This window comes from Vulpes vulpes, chromosome 12 (assembly GCF_048418805.1).
Source record: "Vulpes vulpes isolate BD-2025 chromosome 12, VulVul3, whole genome shotgun sequence".
Classification (NCBI taxonomy): domain Eukaryota; kingdom Metazoa; phylum Chordata; class Mammalia; order Carnivora; family Canidae; genus Vulpes; species Vulpes vulpes.
In genome coordinates, this window is record NC_132791.1 from 157,527,378 (window position 1) to 157,533,471 (window position 6,094).

At 51.4% G+C, this 6,094-nt stretch overlaps 1 long non-coding RNA gene across 1 annotated transcript; it reads left to right on the forward strand.

Moving 5' to 3' along the window:
- The first annotated feature begins 873 nt into the window (after positions 1-873).
- On the forward strand, positions 874-3,551 carry LOC140594762 (uncharacterized). The gene is made up of 2 exons (XR_011996004.1): positions 874-1,177; positions 1,926-3,551. It is a non-coding gene; the product is annotated as an uncharacterized lncRNA (long non-coding RNA).
- The last annotated feature ends 2,543 nt before the right edge of the window (positions 3,552-6,094 follow it).

The window sequence follows — 6,094 nt, forward strand, 5'->3', positions numbered from 1 at the left end:
GGAAGGTTTTTATAGAAGGAAGGCGGCCCAAGATATTTAGCAGCAAAAAAAATAGATTGTTCAAGGCTCCTTTCCCTGAGGGGGAAAGCAAATGGATTGCGCAGATTACCTCATCTTTCTTAGGAGAATGGAGAGGGCCCAGGTACCACCCCCCCCCCCCCCATACCAGATGAAAAAATCCCTGACAGGTTAAAACGACATTTCTGGGGGAGGTTGAAACTGCAATTATATTAGATATCCAGCCCCAGTTTGGTCTAAGTGACACCATTTGGGGCCTGTGGTTTTCTTTTTAACAGTTTCTTAATGGGTTCTCCTCTTCAGCCCTTCCCCACATAGGCCATTTTAAATACAACAGCCAGAGTCTTCCAGTTAAAACTATATCGCATTTGGGACATATCCAGTTAAAGTGTTTGTTATTTGACTCCTGGGCTGTCTATGCAGCCTAGTAGGCAGCTGGTGAGCAAACGCCGTTGAACCATGAGTGAAATGGTGCACGCAGGCCCTCCGTGGGGTGGTGTCCACGTAGAGGCGGGTGACACGCCAGCCCCTAATTTAGGTGAGAGGCACAGTAAATGCTCCCTCACTTGCAGATGCACAGACCTAAGAAGGGCGTCTGTCCTACTCTGGGAGACAGTGGGTCCAAACACTTTCCCCCCAACTAGGCGAAGTAGGCAGAAGTCTCTTTCGCGAGTGGGTACATCGTTGGCAAAAGCCAAAAAGCCTTGGTTCCCCAAGGCTCCGTAAAAAAACAAAACAAAACAAAATACTGAGCGTCATGGACTACACCTCCCAAAATGCTCAGCGCCACCTCAGCAAGGACACGAACGACGCGTGAGGCATGACGTATTCTGGGATTTGTAGTCCGGGGAACCTGCGGGTGTGAGCGACTCCTGGAACAAAGGAAGCGGGATTGTCCTCCTCGGGCGTCCCCTCAGCTTGCAGAGGGTCTCAGAGCCGGTCACCGGGATGGTGGAGGGGCCGCAGGTGGCGGGTGAAGCGTTCAATAAATACGGCGTTCCTGGCGTGGTCGGTCATAAAGAACAGAGGACAGCCAGCCCTGCCCTTCCGAAGCTCGCGCTGCACCGAGGCAGAGGGACAAACGCGAAAGAGAAAGGAAGGCGGGCAGAGGGCGGTCCTTCGGGGTGGGTGGCCCCGCGAGGACGCCCCGAGGGCAGAGGTGAGGCACCTGACGGCGGGGGCGGGGGCGGGGCTGAGGGGAGAGAGTAGTAGAGGGCGCCCCGAGCTGGCCTGTGGTCCCACCGAGTCCAGGACAGACTGCGGATCCGGCCAAAGCGGCGCGGGCGCGGGCGCGGGGAGGGCGGAGACGCGGAGGGGGTCAGACTCGCGTAGAGCGGTGAGGGTGTGAGACAGAGGAGTTAGCCGTAGGCCAAAAGTTTGCCCTGCGCAATACTCAGTTTCAGGACATGAAGATGTAAAACAGATCATGTGTAGAAACCTGGGATTGAGAATGGATTTTAGGCCGTACTTGCCTGCAAGCAGTGCATGTGGGCGGAGGATCCTAGGAAGGGGGTGGGCCTCTGGACTCAGTCCTTTCCGGGACCTCAGGGAGACTGTAGATCACGCCTCAGATTTGCACACTAGCATGGAGGGCTAGGAGCTTGTTCACTGACCCCCATCCATCTCTGTTGGGAGGCTGTTTCCAGGGCATGAATTCTCTGGCACTTTGGACACGCATATTCCTGTGACCAGAGTAACCCCTGAGTAGAGTGCAGGAGTTTGCAATAAAAAGCCGTAGGTGAGTGTGGAGAAGTGGGTGGGCTTTGACAGCATCTGCTCCCACATCCATGTGGAAATATGAGCAGAGAGCTGGGCACACAGGTACAAGTCCCTGTGAGAAGGAGGGTGGGAGAGGTGTGCGTGGAGCCACCAGTACATGTATAACCAGATAAGATCATCACTGTCAGTGTGAACAGAGCAGAGATCCAGAGGAGAAAGAAGAATCGGGAAAAGATACTGAGGAGCCACAACCAGGGAAATAGAAAAACCCAAAGCCTGTGGCATCCTGGAAACACAGTGTAAACCGGCGACTGAAGAAGGCATCAACTCTATGGCATGTTGCATTTACCAATGTGAGGTCAGTAATGACCTTACAGTAACAGCTCTGGGTGATTGGGATGGACAGCCTGACGAGAGGGGGCTCATTCTTTATTCTTTCAATAGCTGCTCTCATTAAAATCACACTAGCAATTTAAACATTGAAATTTGAATGTCAAGAATTGTTGACTAGGATTGCTGGGTAGTGAAGGGCTAAAAGTTCCTGCTGCCTCGACTCCTCCAAATGCACCTGCAGCCCAGATTTGTAGTCTCCATGGCCTGACCTCAACTGCCCTCTCTTCTGTGTCAAATGCCTTTTCAAATGACATCAGGTGAGCCTCTGTGACTGAGGCCTCAGAGGTCACATCTGGAAGTTAGTAAGGAGGATGGGGGCAATTCCTGGCCTCAGGTTCCTGAGCTGCCTGCCTAATTAAGTCAATGCCTGTGTGGCACACAGGGCAAACAAGGTCCCCAAGTCTCCTAGGCACAGCAGGAAGGGGCTAATACCATTTTTCTATGAAAGAAATGCCCCCAGACCACCACAACCAACCATTTCCAGGCCTACAAAGAGCACTCTGTCCACCCTCCCAGACCTGGACTCTCTGGAAAGGGTCCCAGGGAAGAGCTGCCCTTGGAAAACCTGTCCCTTCCCTCTAAATGTGTGGGACAAGGAAGAGTCTATGTGAAAGGGGAATCTTCACAGGCAACCCAGGATGGGTAGGGTGAGGTGATGGGAGCATGGGCATGTTGGGGGGGAGCTGTATAGACTGTGTGCATAACCTCTGGGTGGGGCAGGGTCTATGTGGACTGAGTGTGGTGGGGCAAGAATGTCTATGTGTGTGAAGGGATGCCATGTACACACAGCCATGTATAAGAATGTATTTGTGTGTGCAAGGTCAGCGTGACTGACACTGGGCAGGGCAGTAGGCTATGCAGGTAATTTTATTTACTAAGAAATGGCAGTGTGGAGGTGTCCTCGTGTGGCTGGGGGAAGAGTCTTTACATGCTACCCTGAGTTGAGGGACTGCCCATGTGTGATGGTTAGGAAGCAGTCTGCACTTTTCCATAAGAAAGGAGGAGTCTTGGGGTGGTACCAAGTTAACAGAAGCCCCAAGAAAGTGACTTAGTATCTGGGGTACCATGGGGAGCAGATGGGAGGAACACTATGGAGCTCTCCTGGCCTGGGGTCCTAAGCTATAACTGGGCAAAGCATAAAGGGCTCCTGCAGACTGGTCTTCTGCTCACCTTCAGGGTTTCATCCTGCTCCTCAAGCTGCACTGCACTGGGAACCATGCTCCTCTGCACTCCCCGTAAGGAGAGGAGAGTGGGCCTCCCAGCGGAGGGAGGAGTGAGTTAGTGGGAGCCAACAACCCCTTCTCGGGTGTCTGGCTGGCTCAGTGGTGGAGCATGTGACTCTTGATCTTGGGGTTGTGAGTTCCAGCCCCACATTGGGCATAGATCTTACAAAGAAGATCAATATGAAGGAAGTGACAAAAGAATAGGAATATTTGACAGATTCTTTTATTGAAGATTTTATTTATTTGAGAGGGAGCACAAGCAGGGGGAGGGTCAGAGGCAATGGGAGAAGTAGGCTCCTCACTGAGAAGGGACCCCGATGCAAGGGCTTGACCCCAGGACCCCGAGATCATGACCTGAGCCAAAAGCAGACCCGTAACTGACTAAGCCACCCAGGTGCCCCTATTTGACAGATTCTTACGATGAAAATAATGTAGGTACACTGATAAAAACAGCTCAATGTACTTGAAACAAAATCACGTTAATCAAGTTTTTAGCCGCTTGAAAGTGAAACATTTGAGGTATTCTCTATACATGAGGAAATATCAATAAAACAAAGATGATGACTAAGATTTATATTATTCTATAAAGTTTGGAATTTTCTCATCAATGCAATAAAAAAGTTAGAGATTTGGGGAAAAAAAAAAGCAGCAACCCCTTCTCACCTGAGTATGGAAAGTCAGTCAGGTTCACCCTTTGAAAGGCAAAGCTGGTTTGCAGGAAATGGTGCTGCATGTGGTGGACTCCAGGTGTATATGGGCTGCTGAGTGTTTACTGTATTCATTTGCCAGGCTGCCATCACAAATATCATAGATTATGTGGCTTCAAAAACAAAAATTTATTTTCTTACAGTTCTAAAGGCTAAGAGTCCATTTCTATTATTCAAATCACCCAGTCTATGGTGTTTTGTTATGGCAGCCCAAGCCACTAAGACAGTGAACATGGGAAAATCAAGAAAGTCACATTTAACCTATGGGCCTCAGAGCATTGGAGACTCTCCATCCCTGCTGTGAGACCCCAAGCCACCCTTTCAAGAAGGATTCAGGAACACCTGGGTGGCTCCATGGTTGAGCATCTGCCTTAGGCTCAGGGCATGATCCTTTTTTTTTTTTTTTTAAGACTTTATTTATTTATTCTTGAGAGACACAAAGAGAGAGAGAGAGAGGCAGAGACACAGGCAGAGAGAGAAGCAGGCTCCATGCAGGGAGCCCGACTCCGGACTCAATCCCGGGTCTCCAGGATCACACCCTGGGCTGAAGGTGGCGCTAAACCACTGAGCCACCCAGGCTGCCCTCAGGGCTTGATCCTGGTCCAAGGATTGAGTCCCTCATCAGGCTCCTTACGAGGAGCCTGCTTCTCCCTCTGTCTCTCTCTCTCTGTGTGTGTGTGTGTGTGTGTGTGTGTGTGTGTGTGTGTGTCTCATGACTAAAATAAATAATCTTAAAAAAAAAAAAAAGGATCCAGCAAGGATGGTGTCTAGAAGGCAGTCCTGTCTGTAGGGAAGAAGAGGTGGGGAGAGAAGTGACCCCTGCAAGAGAGGCTATTTGAACACAGTTTGGGGGCAGCTTCATTTGGGACAGGCCAAGCCTGGGTGTCTCCAGCCTTCAGATGTGGGGCTGGAGATGCAGCCTCGGGAAGGTCAGTGGGGGAGGGATCAGTGTGAGGCCATGTGTGGGCTGTGCAGCACAGTGTCCTGAGGAGCATCCCTCCATGAGCTTGTCCCACAGAAGTCCTGCTGCACTTGCCGACAGGTCCACCTGTGCATGTCAGATCTTGGTGTCTGCCCAGTGTTTGCCAGAACGTCTTAGCTATCGGCACGCTAGACACTTGTTCAAAAGCAAGGAGCTATAACTTGGGAGGAAAGAAGGGAGCAAGGGACAAGACCCATGACAGGTGTGGACCCTCTGGCCACTGCCGCTAACCCCAGGAGAAGAATGGCCATGATTTTGTGAGGCTGTAGCTTCCAATCTCTGGAAAAGCAGACTGATGTCCTGCCAGCCCCAGCAGACGAGCAAGGATACCTCATCTGTTTTCAACAGAAGCCAGGCTGGAGCCCACCCCCTTCTAAAGTCCCTGAGTTCCGAGCCCCCAGTACCCCCTGGGTCGGAGCTCCTAGGCCCCCTTTCATTCTCTTCCCAACAGCCCTCCCTGAGGTGAGTCATTGAGAGAAGGGGAAGGGAGGAGGGCTTGAAAATGGAAGGAGAGTGTAAACCCCACCCCCCAGGCTACGCTTTGGGCAAGAGGACAGCAGGGTGCTAACTGCTCAGACACAAGCAAATACCTGCACAGCTCAGGGAGCTGGAAGGACACACTGATAACAAGTAGCAAGTAGGGAAAAGCCCAGGTGAGAAGGGTACCATGGGGGTGAGGGATGCTTAGGCTGGGACACCTGGGGCAGGTACACTGCAGACACCTCCCAAGGGCAGCCAGGCCTAAAAGGGACTGTCCTGCTGGTATTCTGGGGACATGGCTACCTTCAGGCTTTCCTGACTCCACAGTGCTGTGCAGGAGCTGAAGACTCAGCCATGAGCATGGTCCTGTAGACTGGGTACCACAGTGACTTTGGGGGCAGGATTGAAGATGAGACAATTCACCTATATAAGGAAGGGAATGTACTTTTTTTCCAAAGGAGGAAAGGTTAGTTTGGCAGCAGGGGAGTCTGGGGAGAGCAAAGAGGGGACATGGGCATGGAAACAATGGAAGAATACCCTTGGCATCTACACAGCATGTGACACTTTTGGAG